Raw genomic sequence first — 19058 nt, forward strand, 5'->3', positions numbered from 1 at the left:
GAAACTCCAGGTTTTAATCACTCTCAGACCACACAAACTAATGTGTGTGTGTATATATGTATAAATACTGTGTGTATATATATGCATATTAGTCATATAATTATAAGGCAATTTAATGTATGTCATGTACTCTCTTTCTTTACCTTCACCTTCAGATAATTCAGGTCACAGTAACCAGGTTATCAATATAACAATCCTATAAAAAATTGACAGTCAACATGTATCCCACTCTAAAAATGTAATAGACTAGATATCATAGAACCTTGAGGCTGAAGTAGCATGAATCAGGAAGAAACTTGCTAAAACATAGCTTTGACAATGGCTGTAAGTTGAGACATGAAGCAGGCAGACTAGTTGTCTGGCTAGATGTGGTTTCTTACTGCAGAACAAATGACATCGTTACATCTCCAGGGGTTTGGTTCTCCATCCACCTGTTTAATTCAAATCATCATCAGTTTTCTTGCTGGCCTTGGAGGCAACTTTCCAGTCTTCCTTCGCAGCCTCTTTCACTTTCATCCACCTTCTCCACTGTCTTGGCTCTGCTCTCAGTTATATTGTTAAATATGTATTTGACATCTAGTTCCCTGTATTATAAAGTAATTAGCCTCCAACTAATAAAAATAAATAAAAAAATAAAACAATAAAAAAGTAAAATTTGAAAGAAAAGCAAAAATAAAATGTTCATGCTTTCTATTTTGGCCATAGGGGAAAGGTCAAACTCCTTATCATGATAGTTATTCAAAGAATATGTATTGATGGAGAAGGAAATGGCAGCCCATTCCAATATGCTTGCCTGGAAAATCCCGTGGACAGAGGAGCCTGGTGGGCTTCAGTCTAGGGTGTCGCAAAAGGGTCTGGCACGACTTAGGGACTAAACAACAACAATCCTATATGTGGAAGCTGGGAGTTGAGTGGAAACATTTTCTAGATGTAAAATAACGGCAAATCCTCAAGAACTCATTTATAGAGTGGAAACAAAAACTATAAAACATATTAGTCTAAAGCCACTTGAGAGAAAAGAAAAAAAATCATGCCACTCAGGAATAGTTAAGTAAGTCACTAAATGATTGGCATTCACAATGATTTTTAGTTATCAAGGGTTTCATTGTGTTCAGCATACTCAATTTTAGTAGATGATAAACATTTTTACAAAATTTTAATGAAAGTGATTAAAGTGAAAATAATTTTGGCACTTGAAAGAAGTCAGACTCATTTATAACATACATATTTACAAAGAATACCTCCTCTTATGCTAGGGCAATATAGACACTACTATAATTTTTAAACATTGTTTATTCTTTTGGAGTTACCTAGATTATATGAATTGGTATTATGCTACTTTAAGAACATAATTTTTTATAATATGTATTTTTCACAATTTATAATGATTTTTAAGTTTGTAATTTGGTTATTTTTTTGTACATAATTGAATATATGTCTTAAAATTTAACATTTGAATTTTCTTAATTGTAGGAAATACAAATGTAAAACCTTTACATATGGAAAGAACTGTACAATTGTTTACCTCTGTAAATTGGAAGAAAATGCAAATAAAATTTTAGCTCTATTTTTTCAATCTTTATTATAAATAATTATGTAAAATTTATATATTTTAAAATATCAATATGTTTGTACTTGTTTAAGTGTTTGATCTTATTAAAGTCACAGATTAAAAAAAAAAAAAAAAAAGAATATGTATTGAATACGTACTATGTGCCAAGCACTGGTCTAGGTGCTTGTGATACTTCAATGAACAAAACAGACAAAAATGCCAAAAAATCTTAATCTTCACTGAGTTTACATTCTTGTGGAGGGAGAGAGACCATAGGTAATCAAAAAAGGAATGAAGTATATGCAACATAGAGGGCGATGTATGTGTATGTGCTTAGTCGCTCAGTCGGGTCTGACTCTTTGCGACCCCATGCACTGTAGCCGGCTAGGCTCCTCTGTCCATGGGATTCTCCAGGCAAGAATACTGGAGTGGGTTGCCATGTCCTCCTCCGGGGGATATTCCCAACCCATGTCTCCAGCATTGCAGGCAGATTCTTTACCATCTGAGCCACCAGGGAAGCCCAGTAGAGGTGATAAATTGTATCAAAAGAACAGGGCAGGGCAAAGGTGACAGAAGTCCAGAAATGGAGAGAAGGTTGAAATTAAACATGGACATATGAACCCATATATGCAATAATATATATGTCTACAGTATGTGCTATTATATATGCAATAGGTGCCATTATATATGCAATAAATGCAATTATATATGAAACACTTCAACATATGTCCCCATAATCTTCACTTTTGAAGCCCTTTCACAGTTTGTTCAGCCCCTGCCATCTCTCAAAGGTAGACTTAAATCTCCTCCATTCTGATTACCCTGTGCTCCGGCCATGCTAACATTTTAAAGGTTCCTTAAACGCTATGTTCCCCCATGCTTTTGCAAATGCTTTTTTTCATTTTTAACACAAAGCTCTTGAGTGAACCACCTGTCAACCACTCATACACAAAATTTTCATTCTGGTAACTCCTCCCTCATTGCTGGAACCCTCAAATGCATTTCCTCTGAGAAGCTGTGCCCCAGACCCAGGGCGCTGTAGAAATACTGCTCTTGGCAGGTCTGACACACTGGGGTGTGGCTTGTTTATTTCCTGACTATCTCGTGGAATATGCTGACTATTTTGAACTTAACAGCAATGTTTTATTACTTTCTACATCATCTTCATTTCTCTGTCAAACACACGGTACAAGGTCAGTTGATAACATTGGGTGTAAACATTTCACAGCACTGAACTTTTTTTCCTTACCCTTTCTTTAATTTCTAAAGAGGAAGCCAGTTTTTCATATCCCTAAGTGCTTCATTACTCTGCTTTAGGGAAAAAGAACATCTTGACTCCATAAAGACGGGTTGGAACAGACAATGATGATAAGAAATGCAAAACTGCCTCTCTAGGAATTTCTTTTCAAAACAGAAAAAAATCTAGTATAAATCTGAGTGGCTCAATAATCAAATCACAAAGTTTGTTGTTCAGTCACTCAGTCGTGTCTAACTCTTCGTGACCCCATAGACTGCAGCACACCGGGCTTCCCTGACCCTCACTGACTCCCAGAGCTTGCTCAAACTCATGTCCATTGAGTTGGTGATGCCATCCAACCATCTCATCCTCTGTCGTCCCCTTCTCCTCCTGCGTTCAATCTTTCCCAGCAGCAGGGTCTTTTACAATGAGTCAGTTCTTTGAATTAGGTGGCCAAAGTATTGGAGCTTCAGTTTCAGCATCAGTCCTTCCAGTGAACATTCAGGACTGATTTCCTTTAGGATGGACTGGTTGGATCTCCTTGCAGTTCAAGGAATTCTCAAGAGTCTCCTCCACCATCACAGTTCAAAAGCATCCATTCTTCGGTGCTCAGCTTTCTTTATAGTCCAACTCTCACATCCATACATGACTACTAGAAAAACCATAGCTTTGAGTATACTGACCTTTGTCAGTAAAGTAATGTCTCTACTTTTTAAAGTGTTGTCTAAATTTATCATAGCGTTGCTTACAACTGAATAAAAGGGGAGGGGGTGGTATTTAATCCCAGTGCTATGAATAACTGCCTGTGATAAAGCTGTGATGTGGACAGTGAAGGTGATGATCCAGATAATGTAAGCATGCCAGTCTATTCTGGAGGCGGTCACTTTTGCATAAACAAATGAGATCAGAGTGATGATAATCTTTTGGAAAAACCCAACAAATGCTGTAGAGGGGATTTCTGCATTGGGTGGAGGTAAGACATTTGTCTTTCACTGTCTCTTTGGGCTAGGATTCCATGATAGAACCAAATGGTTTCTTTACCTGGATTTTCATTGCCTCAGGAATCGCATTTTGGGGCTCTGAAGGCAGCAGAGAGAAGAGATGGCACTGGGCTGAACATCAGCCTGATGACCAATTTCATCCTTTTAGGATTTTCAGAGCACCCAGAGCTTCAGGTTATCCTCTTCATTCTGTTTCTGGGGATCTTCTTCATGTCTCTGGCGTGGAACCTGGGCCTTATGGTCCGGATCGCCGTGGAGTCACCCTCCACTCCCCCATGTATATCTTCCTCGGCAACTTGTCCTTCATTGACCTCTCATATACCTCCTCCATAGCCCCTAAGACGCTCTGTGACTTCTTCAAGGAGCAGAAGACCGTCTCCTTCGCGGGCTGTGCCGCCCAGCTCTTCCTGTTGCTCGGGATGGGAGCAGCCATGGCGTCCCATCGGCTCGCCGCCATGTTCCCCTCTGCGCTACGCAGTCCTCGTGACCCCGCGTCTGCGTGCGCATGGCGTCTGCGTGCGCATGGCCGCCGCGGCGTACACCGAGGCCGCCTCACCCGACCGGGCCAGGCCGGCTCCGTACTCCGGCTCCGCTGCTGCGGGCCAGGGTCATTCGCCGCTTCCGTGACCGGCGCCCCGCGCTGGTCTCGTCCTGCTCCGGCCCCTTCCTCAGCCGGGGAGCGAACTGGCTGCTTGTGTGTGGCTGGCGGGACATCAGCCCTTGCTGTCCTGGTTTCCTGTGGATGCACCATCGCTGCGGGCACCAGGATCCGCTCAGCCCCAGGGCGGGCAACAGCGTTCAACACCCGCGCCTCTCGCTTGAGCACAGTGACTCTCTTCCACGGCTCTGGTCTCTTCGGTATCTCCACTCCGGTGTTGGCTACTCACCGGGCCAAAACATGGCGGTGTCCTTCTTCTGTGGCGTTGTCAGTCCCGTGCTGAACCCCGTCATATACAGTTTGAGGAACAAGGAGATAAAAGATGCCTTGAAAAAACTCAAGGAAAAAAGCCGACGTCCACTCTGTGTCTTACAGTTCCCTGAATTAAAAAACAATTCAAGTTTTCCTATATGTACCTTGGCATAATAATAAGCGGTGCTATTATTAGTCATAATAGCAATCTGAGTAATAAGTTAAAGAAGCTATTTCAGATAAGAACCTCCAACCTCCATTTCTGCTGCACAGTTAGGCTCCACAAAGATTTGTTTATTGCTTTTACTCTTCTTGTCATAGACTGATGGGGTTTCCATTTTGATCATTTGCAATAGAAAGTAATGTATTTTTTACTTCAGAAGTTTATTTGTATCATTTCTTTTTAGAGTCCACATATAAGGGGTGTCATACAATATTTATCCTTCTCTGTCTGACTTACTTCACTCAGTATGACACTCTGTAGGTCCATCCATGTGGCTGGATGCAAATGGCATTATTTCATTCTTTTTGATGGCTGAGTAATCTATGTACCACATCTTCTTTATCCATTCCTCTGTCAATGGACAATTAGGTTGCTTCCATGTATCTCTGATGATGCCCCTTAGCTTTATGGCCTTAGGCGTTGCGTGGCTGACACCTTAGAGCCAGCTGCAGCATGGCCTTAGGACCACAAACATTCATTAGAGACCTCTTTTCAAAGTACAACTCATACCAACCCATTCACGACTTGGGAAAATGTTTTGCTCCCCTTGCCTTGGGTACTGATCTATCCAAAGGTTGATCCTGACCAGGAAGGCTGACTCCAGATTAGGAACCTGAGAGCCTCACTGAGTTGGATTTAGCAATGGTTACTCAGAGCCAGCAAAGCAATAAGATACATGTAGGCTGTGTGTGAAAAGAGATTAAGGTCACATCTGTGGGGTCATGGGGTTCCCGTGGGGCTAGAAATAGGGATCTAAACCAGCAGATCCAAAGCTGTGAGCACGTCACAGTGAGCAAAGAGCAAAGATAAAGCAGAAGCTCTGAAGGAGAGCAGAGTGCCATGTGGTTGATGCTCATGGCTGGAACCACCGAGTGACTGGGTGGGACCTGATTTAAGAAACAGTCAGAGGAGAGAGACTGCCTCCGGGAGCTCTGATTCCATGTCTGTTCCCTGGACCAGTTCTCACTCTTGACCTTGTATAGATGTTTGGTTTATCCTCTGTTCTTACCTCATCTCCAGCTGAATTTCCCTGCATGTACTAGAGTTTGTATCTTTTCTATTGTTTCTCTGGAGTTTGACCACAGCCCGGAACATGAATCTGATAACCCTCCTGTCATTTTCATGAATTGCTTCAGAAGGGGCCGTGTGCTATGACGTGGTCTGAGATAGGAAAGCCAACTCAGTGAGTCTGCAGCAGAACTGAAGTGGATTTTAATTTGTCTTTGATCCTATTTTACAAGATGATTCTTGAGCAAAGGACAAATGTTCATGAAGTCTTGCTTCTTTAGTGGTTGTGTGTACAGATCGTGGTGAACTATGACAGTCATCCTTAAGCTCCTTTAACTTTGTCTATAACTCTTCTGCCTCAGCCCTTCTTTTAATTCATGCTGGGATTTGATCCATTCTCTGACCCCTTGGGTTATTAGCAGTTTATACACAGGAGGTGGCTTCCCTGGGTGCTCAGCCGTAGAGAATCTGGCTGCCAATGCAAGAGACGGGGCTTTGATCCTTGGTTCAAGCATATGCCCTGGAGAAGGAAGGGGCAACTCACTCCAGTATTCTTGCCTGGGAAATCCCTAGTACAGCAGAGCCTGGTGGGCTACAGTGCATGGGGTCATAAGAGTCAGACACAATTTAGCGAGTAAATAGCAACAACATAGACAGGAGAGGCTATGACTTTGAAGTTCCTCTGTGAAGCCTTCCTTGGTCCCTGACTCCTTCAGATGAAGTTACGAGTTATATTCCCATAGCGTCCTCTATTTCATCTATCAGCTCCTGTGAGACTGCAGTTTTTTCTTTTTTACTTATCTGTCTTCTACCCAAGTTGTAAACGTCTCTCTACTGTTTCCCTGAAGCATAGGATGTGACTGGGATAAGCTCTGTGTTAATAAGTATTTGCTTAATTAATGAATAAATCTCAACTAACTTGGCAGATGATTTAAAAATTTTATGTCAAAGGAAGGAATTAACACTTATTAGAAGCTTATTATATGCCAGGCTTTGTTCCCAAAGCTATTAAAGATTGTATTCCAACTCTATGACATATGCAAAGATTGTCCATTTAAAAATATTAGAACACCATAGGTAAGAGAATGTTTCTTTTATTTTTTAATTTTTAAGGAAATATGTTTTGATATGGACCATTCTTTGGTAGAGCCTCTATTTAATCTATTACAATATTGTTTCTGTTCTATGCTTTTTGGTCTTTTGGCCAGGAGGTATGTGGGATCCCAGCTCCCCAACCAGGGGTCAAACTGGTACCACCTTCATTGGAAGGCAGTCTTAACCACTGAACCACGAGGGAAGTCCCAGGTGTTTCTTCTAAGCCATAACCCTCAATTTCAATCCCTTCCTGCACTCCCCAAGAGGTAATTATGGCTTATGTTGGCATGTAAATTTATTCTTTTTCTGCTTACTAATATTCATATATGTACCAATCAAAAATTTATAATGCTGTTTTATGTGGCTCTATATGTATTCACATAAGTGAAATTCATATTGAATGATTTTTCAATATGCTGATTTTTAAAAATTCAATCATTACTTCCTGGACCTCTTTCCATGTTATACATATAATTCTACCTCAGTCTTTTCCACTGTTTTGTAGAACTGACATGCCAAAATCTATATACCTATTCCTCCCTGGACATTTAGGGAGTTTCCAGTTTTGGCTAATTTATTACAAAGAGTGTTGCAACATACACGTTTGTATACACCCTTCCTGCTAATATGCACTTTTTTGGTAAAACTGAGAAGTTGAATTGCTGCCTATAGGACATGCATATTTAAAAGTTTTTATAGACACTGCCAAGTTCTCTCTAGAGTGGCTACAAACGGAGCCTCCCACCAGCAATGTAATAGGACAGCTATGTCATACCCTGGACAAAGGGTGACCACTATCAATATCACACTGACTTTTCCCTCCCCAATGTTTCTTCAAGTGTACTCTTTTAGTCCTTGAAATGGCCCTGTTAGACAGGATTGTTTATTGCCCCCATTTACATGCTATAGAAAGTCTCTAGTATACACAATTTTTTTTTTAAGTTCTCACAACCAAACTATGAGACAGTGGTTCTAATCGTCTTTATCTAAGAGAGAAAGTATGTAAGGCTCAGGAAGGAGGTTATATAACATATCTGAAAACACGCAAGCTAAGATCTTAAGTGTATGTCCACATGATACCAAGTCCATTAATTGAAAATACATATTCTCACACGTATGCTTGGCATCATCCAGAGATGAAGAAAATATTAAAACAAATTCTGTTAAAAAAAGAAAATACTAATTTCTCAAGTCAGGTATGATTTCAGTGCATAAAGAGAAAGGAGGACTGACTGGCTTCTGTTAAATAGCTAGGATTAGTTTCAATAAGATCACCATTAAGTTCTGTACAAGGAGTTCTAGACCAGGAACTTTATTTTAAAACAGCAATTCAAAAAGTATTATTCAAAAGTGGATTTGTTAATGGAACAATCTTATAAATGGTTTTATTCCCAAATAACTGTGAAACAAGGAGAAATCAAAGTGTTAAAACCAAAATTGAAATAATATGAATGAATAACGCTCCTCAAAGATAACAGTAGTAGTGAAGTTCCAACCCAAGCTTCCTGGTGGTTTAGAAGGTAAAGAATCTGCCTGCAATGTAGGTAAGCCCAGGTTCAATCCCTGGGTTGGGAAGATTCCCCTGGAGAAGGAAATGGCAACCCACTCCAGTATTCTTGCCTGGAGAATTTCAGGGACAGAGGAGCCTGACAAGCTATAGTCCATTGGGTTGCAAAGAGTTGTACGCGACTCAGTGACTAAGACTTTAGCTTTCTATATTCAGGTGAAGCAAGGACCAGCTGTGCTGCAGGCTCTGAAGTAGGAGAACAGTCTAAAGAGCAATGTATCAGGATATCAGGGTTAGGGGCATAATATTATGGCAAGCAGGGCTGCTGGTGGTGATGCTTTTAAGTCTCCCACTGGATTAAGTCAGACAAAAAAGAGTGATTAAAAAAGAGTTTACAGACAACATTGTATCAACATCCAGAATGAATGGTTTATATTGGAGGACCCCAGAGGAATTTTACACTCTGATGGCTTTCCTATCAGTGATTTTACTGTGATGATTCTATTAACATTGTGAACATGTAAACACGAGTTTTTTCTATTTTGATCGCTGAGAAGTTTTGAGTTAAATCTGTGACGTCTGTAGCCAGAATTTAGGTCACTGTGATGAGCGCTTTTATTCTTATTCCTGACTCTGATCTCTCTTTTTCTTCCACCATTCTTTTAATCTGCTATTTCGTGTTATTTTGTGCAAGCTGCTTGCTCAAACATTTTGGAGCCAAGTAGATTAGAAAGATGACCTAAGAGTTTGCTTTGCCCACAGGTTGGTGCATTAGGCAGTGTCTGGGCCATTTATAGCTCTAACCTCAGCTAAAATCACATCGCTCTCCCCAGTCTGCAGTCATCTCAGATGCCCCGTGCATCACTGTCCTCTTTCTCTTTATGTCTCTGCTTCTCTTCTGTCTCTTGTCTGTCTCTTTCTACCTGCGTGTCTCACTGTGACTCTGTCTCTATCTCTCTCTGTCTTGGAAGACCACCCTGACCCTCTGGTCCAAGTTGGGATGTTCCTCTCTGGTTACTTGTCACTGGTACTTTCTTTTTCACATAATGCATCATTGTTTGGTGCCTGTCCTCCTGTTATGCTGTAATCCCCATGCAGAGCATGTGGTGCCTGAAACATAGCACTTGAACACACAATTTTTGTGAACATATTAATAATTTTCTCCATCTCAGGACAGTTTTAGCCATCAGTAAGCTCCTAGGACTAACTTGTTCCACTCCCCTCTTTTCACAAAGAATTGAGGCTCTAAGGGGTGAAATAATTTGCAGATGAGTCACAGCTGGCTATTGAGAACGCTACTTTACAGCCCGGCAATCTTCCCACGTCTACACAACAGCTGGCCAGTGCTGTCAACTGTTCACCCAGAAGGAGGTGAAAGGTTCTTTAAGAAAGAATGTGGTATGGTCTAAAAGCCCTGGCCTCACAGTTTGGCGGCTCTGACTTCCTGTTTTCAGGAAAATCACGCCGCTTCAGCTCGCCTTGTGAACTTTCCCCCTTCTAATCGTAGTTATAAAACCTCAGCTGGGAGACACTGAAGAGCTTGTACACAGACTGGCAGTTTCCAGACTGTGTTCCAGGGACCCCATGAAGCAAACGAAGCTGCTGGGCCTGGAGGCTAGTCCTCGCTTGTCGGAGGCGGCGGCTCTCTTACACGTTCTGCGGACTGGTGTCCATGAAGGCCTGCACTGGAAAGTAGGCGTTCCACCACTAAAATCACGTTTACCATCTACAAACCTGATGCAGTCCTCTAACTTGGAGAATTAGAATTAGGAAACGGGAGTCCAGAGAGGAGAATCAACTTGCCAGAAGAGAGGCTAGGATTCCACCTGAGTTCTCCCGACACCGTGTGACTTGACCATGCACCTGTCTCTACACAGGCACACACACTCACACACACACTCACAAACACACACACACTAACGCATATACACATCCACACACACACGTACACACACTAACACAGGTACACACAACCACACACTAACTCATCCACACTCACACATACACACATATACACACTAACTCGTCCACACACACATACTCACACATGCACACATAGATACACACTGATAAACACACACTAACACATACACATTCACACACACACTAACACATACACACATAGATACACACACACACAAACACACATACACTGACACAGATACACACTCACACACTCACTAACACATATACGCATTCACATCCACACTCACACACACACTAACACAGGTACACAGAATCACACACAGTAACACACACACTCATACTCACACATACACACACAGGTACAGGGTCACAAACACTCACATACATACACACACAACTCACACATGCGCACAGACAAGCTCACACCCGCACACTCACAGACACACTCGCCCTCACACGCACCACACGCCACGGCGTGTGAAATGAAGGGCAGGCTGGGACGGCAGCCCGGCGTGCTGCGGTCCTTGGGGTCACAGAGAGCCGGACACGGCGGAACGGCAGCAGCATCCTACTGCCTGTGAGCTGGCTAGCCCTTCTCCCCCAGGACCCCAGCTTTCTCCCTCTCGCCCCCTCTCCTAGTCAGCTGGACCGCCCCCCGCCCCAGCCCCCGCCCGCTCTCAGGAGACAGTCGTTCTCGCCGCTTCGTGAGCAAGCTGTTTTCCATCTTTCTCCAAGGGCTGCAGGGAGAGAGAAAGCAGGTCTCACTGGAAGCCCAACTCGCCCTGTGGAAGCAGGGCTGCCAGCTCTGGAGAAGCGTCTCAGGTTCAGGGGAGGGGGTCTCTTCCTGGGGTAAGGGGTGGGAGAGCGGGAAAGTTTGCCTCCCAAGCCCCCCTGCCACACTGTACGCGCCACGGCCCCGCTGGATCTATGGAAGAGGCAGCTGGACCCAACGGGCACAGCAGGAGAGGACTGGGCTGACCGAGCCCACCCAGCGAGGCTCCCCTTCCCCGGAGGCACGGGTGCTTTTCTGCAAACACAAAGACTGAAGCTGAAAACCCAGAAAAGGTGATCCATGGGTGCTGGAAAGAGAGAACTCAAAATCAGAGCAGTGAGAGCGTGCGGAAGCCTTGTGGTGGCGGGACGTTCTGAGCCAGATGCGGACCTCAGAGCAGGGGTTTGGAGTTTGGGGGGCTCTGGGAGGTCATCTCGGCCACTGGTCCTGAGTGCAGTGTTCATGGGGGTCAGGAAGGGCTGCCTGCACCTGTGGGTGAGGAAACCTCCACCCACACGCCCGTGGAAAATGACAAGGATGCCTGCCTCTTCCCAGAGATCAGAAAACCCCACGAGCTGATCTGTGGCAACAGGCTTATGTTGACACAGATGTGAGGTCTGAGGTCACAGAGACTCTGAACCAAGCAACTAACACAAACACTGGCCCTGGGGTTATAAGGCCTCAGCAGGACACAGTTAAGACCGTCTTGGAGGGGCAACTGAGCAAACCGGGCAAACCAGCCTCCCACAGCAAGCCCCCATGGAAAAGGAGCTCAGGAGTCACAGATGACCAACCGCACAGGGAAGTAAGTCACCAAGAGGAAGCATCGGCAGGGGCAACCTGTGGGCGAATGTACATGCCTTGGCCAGCACGAAACAGAACCTTAAACTTTTCCAGCTGAAGATCACAGCCACGGCTTTCAAGTTGAGGCAGGTTGGGACTGGATTGCAGACTCACACAGACGCTGGAAAGGAGTTCAACACACCCTCTTATTTTACAGATCGGGAAACAGTGGCTCAGAGAGGGGACCTGACTTGTCTGTGGTTGCCAGCACAGGTTAGGTCAGAATGAGGAATAGAATCCAAATCTCCAGATTTCTAACTCTGGGCTACTTTTACTGCCCCATGTTGCCCTAATTCCCCAAGGTAGAAATGAAAGGGACTTCCCTGGGGGTCTAGTGTTAAGAATCCACACGCCGATGCAGGGGACACAGGTTCGAGTCCTGGTCTGTGAACATGCTGCAGTGCAACTAAGCCCGTGGGCCCCAAGTACTGAGTCCATGCACCCTAGAGTCCATGATCTGCCTCCAAGAGATGCTACGACAATGAGAAGCTGCAGCCACAACCAGAGGAAGTCCATGCATAGCAACAAGAGACCCAGAGTGGTCAAAAATTTTTAAAAATTATAAATAAATAACAAACTAAATCCTAGTTTTAAGAGAAGGCCAGGAGGAAAGGAGGACAAAAAGGCCTACTTAAGACCAAGGAAGGGAATTCTGTGGTGGTCCAGTGGCTAGGACAATGCCACACTTCTGCTGCGGTGGGTGCAGGTTCCATCCCTGGTTGGGGAGCTAAGATCCCTCATGCAATACAGCTAGGAAAAAAGGGAAAAAAAGACCCAGGAAAACCCCAAATCAGGGCTCTGACCTATATTAGCAAGACTCAAGTTTGGTGTTTTTATAATGAGAATTTTTCAATAAGCCCCTCCTATCTCCACTTTACATTACACTGACTTTTTTTTTTTTTTTTTCCTATTCTTTGCCTATTTTCCTTAGTCCTTCTCTTGACTGTCAGCTGGTGGACCTGTTATCAGACGGGGCAAGTCAGCTCTGTGATCCTGGCTCCTCCTCTCTCAACCTCTGCCCCACCCTTTAGGCAAGCTGCTGTTTGCGCACAGTGTAAGAGGATTAGGCTCGATCCCTGGATCGGGAAGATCCCCTGAAGAAGGAAATCGCAACCCACTCCAGCATCCTTGCCTGGAGAATCTCATGGGCACAGGAGCCTGGTGGGCTGCAGTCCATGGGGTCGCAAGGAGCCGGGTATGACTGAGCGACTAACACTTAGTCTGGATGAAAACCCAGAATCTTAGCCACCAGACCAGCAGAAGCAAGAGGCTATTTTCTCCTGGATCTTTGCCCCCACTGACAAATCCTTTTATCACAGAGGCAGAAACTGTAAACTGTTAGAAACATAGCGTCACAACAAATGGGAGCACGCACAGAGAAATGGTTTCTTTAGTTGAGACAGAAGCAAGGCAGAGATACACACCCAGAGAGAACGAGTGTGGGTGTCCCCCCAGTAGGAGTGCAGTAAAGAGGCGCCTTTGTTTACCATTAGCCAGTTATCTGGTTTCTTTTTCCACACTGACCTACCTGGGGACCCTCCCCTGGGTGTGCACAAATCCCCCAGCCAAGGTGGGTCTTGGAGTGAAAGCTTCTGGGAGGAGCAAGACTCATTGTGGCCTGGGGTCATCCCCGGACAGTGGCCCACAGGAGCCTTTCTGCACAAGTGTGGTCTCCTTTTCCCAGAAAGGGTGGGGGGAGTGGAAATCCCTTAATCCTTTACTCTTGGTCCTTGCCTTGACTATTGCCATGACTATTAACTTCAGGTGTTGATAAGAGACAAGGACTAGCTAATTACCCCGTGTCTGTTACTTCCCTTTCAGACGGCAAACAGGAGGCTGGTTGTCAAAGCCTTAACGGGACCCCACCTAACTCTTGCCTCAGGAAATGCTAAGGTTGTAAGTATCCAGGCTGAAGTCCACCTCTGCACGCCCCATGAAATGTGGACAGGAGGCCAGCTGTAAATGTCTGATTGGGAGCCCATGTATCTCCTGACTCAGATTCCTGAGCTGAAAGACAGACAATTGCTGAGTCACCTATGTGTCTTCCGACAGAGCAGAGGAAACCACCAGTCTTCACCGTAGTCCGCTGGAGGAGAAAGGAGGAACAGATCAGGTGCCAGCTCCTCCTGTCTGTCAGTGTTCACCAGGACACAAGCCCTCTGTATTTCTGGGTTGTGTTCGCCAGCGTTCTCTGACCAACTACTGGAGGAGCCACGGCCCACATGTGGTGGCCTGGGGCTTCGCTTGAGTTCAAAAGTGAGGAAGGGGCCAGAGTCTCTTCAGATCCAGTTGTGTTTATTTTTTAAAAATATATGTTCATCTACTTTCGGCTGTGTGGGTCTTTGCAGCTGCTCTCGGACACTCTCTAGTTGCAGTAGGTGGAAGCTACTCTCCAGTTGTAGTGGGTGAGATTCTCTTGCTGTGCCCACAGGCTCTAGGGTTCATGGGCTCAGTAGCTGTGGCTCATGGGCTTAGATGTCCCTGGCCTGTGGCATCTTCCTAGACCAGTGATCGAACCTACATCCCCTGCACTGGTAGGTGGAATCTTAAACGCTGGGCCACCAGAGAAGTCCTCCATAGTGTTCAGAGTCTCCAGACACAATAGGGTACTCAATTAAATTCGGATGTCATTTATTGTTTTTTTAAGTAATTGATTTATTTGGCCACGTGGCTTGTGGGGTCTTTGTTGCCCGACCAGAGTTTGAATCTCAGGCTTATGGCAGTGAAGGCACCGGGTCTTAACCCTTGGATCGCCAGTGAAATCCCAAATTTGAATGTGAGATGAACAGTGAATATTTTTCTTGGTATAAGTATGTCCCCAATGGTGCAGGGGACATACTTCTACTAGAAAATTATTTGTTTACCTGAAATTTAAATGCAGTTAGGCATCCCGTATTTTCATCTGCCAAGTCATGCAACCTTCCTCTTGTGGGGCAGGTGGAGACCACGTCAGAGTCTAGACCCCCTCCTGGGAGAGGTAGAGTACCCTTGGAAGTGAGGGGTTGGAGGACGACTCAGCACTCTTCACAGGGGAAGCGGTGGAGGGCTGGGGTGGCTGACGCAGCTGGAGATACCTAGAGAGGCAATAGATTCACCTGGTACAACCTGAGCCTGTGGGTTCCGGGAGGCCTTCAGAAGGAAATCATGTTTAAGCTGAACTATGAAGAACTGGCAAGAATTCGCCTGGAGAATTTGCGGAGCAGTTCCATCTGAATAAATAGCACCCACCATCCAACCAGTCCATCCTAAAGAAAATCAGTCCTGGCTGTTCATTGGAAGCATTGATGCTGAAACTCCAGTACTTTGGCCACCTTATGCAAAGAACTGACTATTTAGAAAAGACACCGATGCCGGGAAAGATTGAAGGCAGGAGGAGAAGGGGACAACAGAGGATAAGATGGCCGGATGGCATCACCAACTCGATGGACATGAGTTTGAGTAAACTCCGGGAGTTGGTGATGGACAGGGAGGCCTGGCGTGCTGTAACTCATGGGGTCGCAAAGAGTTGGACACGACTGAATGACTGAACTGATCTTGAAGAAGGAATTCATAGGGCCTGGACTCCATCTCAGGCCTGTCCGTGCTGATCGTGCTCGGCTGCCTCTCCAGTGGACTCTGAACTCTCTGTTTAGTGCCTGTGGGAACGACAATGGAAGGATAAGACCCCCTTCGGACAGGGGAACCTTGAAGATCATATCCAGGTTACTCATCGCCTAAGAGAAAACAGACACTAATCACCCCTGCCTCCGGACACTATCTATCAGAATGTAAGCACAGGCTTATCGGTTATTAACTGTTTGGAATGTAACTGCGGGCTGATTGATTATTGACTGTTTGAACACAAAACACGGGAATGATGGGGTTATTGTAGTTGTATTTACCCTGCCTTTGTTTATGTAAGTCTCAAGGGAATTGAGGTGGTGGGTTTGGACACGTACACATGGGGTATAAAAGATTTTCACAAATGCTGGATGGGGTCCTTGGCTAAGAGGAGACTCTGCCTTGGGCCCGCCGGTGTAATAAACTGCACTCCACTATCTGCATTGTCCTTCTGAGTGAGTCTGTTTCCCGGAAAGCGTGGCTATAACATTTGGTGCATTGGCCGGGAAACTCCTCGCTTTGAGGAGACAGGTCTCATTTGAGGCCACCCCGAGGCTTTGTAGCTTGAATCTCCTAGAGGGGGGAAGGCACCTCGCCCCTCTGGAAGGATTCTGCTTTTCAACGCCCGGACCTTTCACGTCAGCAGGTAGTGGACGGCAGCAGGGAAACTGAGCGCTCAGGTGAGGAGGAACCCACCCAGCAGGGTGGAAGAGGGGGCCTGATCACCCCCCTGGGAGGGACTAGAAGGAGCGGGGACCCACAGGAGCCTGGAATAGGCAGGTGGCGATTGCTTGGTACACAGGTCGACGAGCGTGCTAGGGTTTAGGAAGGAAATTTTTGAAGGACATTTAGGAGGTGTGTCCATGCCGTCTCGGGGAAAATTATTACTAAGCAATCGCCAGGGGATTCTTAGGATAAGAAGCTGGTCCTTGTATGCTCGTATTCTGCCCTCCCCCAGGAGGTGTCCCGTCTGCTGTGAAATTCTTGACCCCCTCGGAATTGTTAGGCTAGAAGGAGGGGGATACAGAAGTGAGTATGAATTGGTTTTTCCGGAGATGGCCTGGGACATGAGATATTTAACCCATCTGTGTTTTCATCCGCACCTGATCAAGCCCACCAAGGCAGAATGGACTTTAAGGGAGAAACAGTCTCGGACCATGTGATGTTCTGGTTCAGCTGTGCTGACCGGCAGGTGAAGACACGCCGATCCCCCTTCTCCCTCTGAGGTCTGGCAGGTAAGGCTCTTCTCTTCCCAATTAGGAAGGAGGCAGAATGGCAATTTAAGTGTCACTGAGTGGAAATATGAGAAGTACATAGGGTACTGAGAACTTCGTAGACAGAACGAAAAGGAAAAGTAGAAGAAGGTCCGAGAAGGTAAGCAAGATGGGGGGAAGTGAATCTAAGGCAACTGTATTGGAGTGCATGATTAAAAATTTAAAGAAGGGATTAGAAGGAGAATATGGGGTGAAGATGAAGCCTAACTGCCTCCACATACTCTGTGAGGTCGAATGGACCCCAATGGGAGCAGGATGGCCACCAGAGAACACCATGAACTTAAAAATAGTGGAAGCAGTCTATACAGTAGTCACAGGAGAGCCAGGACACCTGGATCATATCCATCTATTGACTCATGGCTAGGGTTAGCTAAAGACCCTCCTCCTTGGACAAGATTCTGTATCCAGAAGGGAAAGGGAAAAATATTAATGGCACAAAAATTGACTGATGATAAAAAAGGAAATTCTACAGGATTTGGACGGGGATGACCTGACCCCTCCCCCATGCTGGATAATGACGCGCCTGCCTCCCAGTGCTTCACCAGGACCGGAGGCCGCCTTAATGCCTGATCCAGGGCCAGGTGAAGTTTCTGCAACAGCCACTGCTCCTCCGCCAGCTTTCCTGGAGTTCGTAGAGCCGCCGTTTGGGCAGGCTCCGATCCTGGTAACAGAAGCCTCTTGCCAACACTTCCAGGATCCAGCTCCAACCGAACCGCCCAAGCTATACCCGTCTCTCCCAGTGAGTACTGACAAGAAGGAGAGGGAGACGTTGGAATTAAGCAGAGACTGCGCTCTGCCAGAGAGCCGGAGGGAACAAAAGAGAACAGACAAGAGACTTACAGTGCTAGCTGCTGCTCTGGAAAAGTCTATCTTGGGCCCTCCGGAAAACCTCATCTGCCCCAGGGACAGGACAGTCCTTCAACGGTCCCAAGGGAGGCCCTGGGCCCGTTACAGCCAAACCATTGTGCCCGGTGCATGCTTTTGGCCACTGGAAGGATGAATGCCCTAAGGCAAGGAAGGAAGAGGAAGCTCCCGCAGTTGTGGGGCTTGCTGACTTGGAAATTAACTAGGGCTGCCAGGGCTCAGAGATATCAATCAGGTCCCTGAGAGCCCATGGTAACCGTAAAAGTGGGGGACCAAAACATTGACTTCATGGTGGATACAGGAGCAGAACTGTCGGTAGTAACAAAACCTGTGGCACCACTGTCCAAAAAGACTACCGCTGTAACTGGGGTGTCGGGAGAAGAGATGATTAAATCGTTTTGCCAGCCCAGAAAATGTCAGATGGAGGGGGGACACCAAGTGACATTCCTGAGTGCCCAGTACCCCTGTTGGGAGGAGAGCTCTCCAAACTAGGAGCACAGGTGACTTTCTCCCCTGAGAAGAGGCCCACCTTCTGGACGGACTCTATGACTTATTTGCCCTCTCTCTCAGTGCCAACCCGAGATGAGTGGAGGTTGCATGAGTCCCTGAAGGCAGAGCTGGGTGGGCCGGAAGAGCATGAGAGAGCTAACTCAATTGTTCCCTGAGGTCTGGGTGGAAGACAACCCCCCCTCCCCCAAGGCTGGCTGAACATCACGCCCCAGTGATAATGGAACTCAATCCAGGTACCATCCCGGTTAGAGGGCACCGGTACCCGCTATGGATGGAGCCTGAACCGGCATATTGCCCTACATCAATAGATTGAAACAAGCAGGTATTCTAGTAGAGTGCCAGTCGGCTTGGAATACGCCAATCCTGCCAGTCAAAAGGGAAGGAGGACAGGACTATAGGCCTGTACAAGATCTCAGGCTAGTCAACCAGGCTACTGTGACTTTACACCCCACTGTTCCAAACCCCTATACCTTGCTTAGCCTCCTCCCACCGAGGACTAAAGTTTACACTTGCCTAGATCTCAAGGATGCCTTCTTCTGCGTACACCTCGCCCCAGCATCACAGCCCATTATTGCCTTTGAATGGGAAGATCCAGTCGGGAGCACCAGATAGCAAAGGCTAACTCCACAGCCGTCTTTGGGGAAGCCTTGGCTACGATCTGGACTCATTCCATCCGGAAGAGTATGGATGTCAGCTCCTACAATACGGGGATGAACTGCTGCTGGCTGCCTGAGAC

General features: G+C 46.0%; 1 pseudogene; it reads left to right on the forward strand.

The window, feature by feature from the left end:
* The first annotated feature begins 3817 nt into the window (after nucleotides 1-3817).
* LOC136174561 (olfactory receptor 5A1-like) lies at nucleotides 3818-11167 on the forward strand (annotated as a pseudogene).
* Nucleotides 11168-19058: the final 7891 nt, after the last annotated feature.

Source organism: Muntiacus reevesi, chromosome 9 (genome assembly GCF_963930625.1).
Source record: "Muntiacus reevesi chromosome 9, mMunRee1.1, whole genome shotgun sequence".
NCBI classification, from domain to species: Eukaryota; Metazoa; Chordata; class Mammalia; order Artiodactyla; family Cervidae; genus Muntiacus; species Muntiacus reevesi.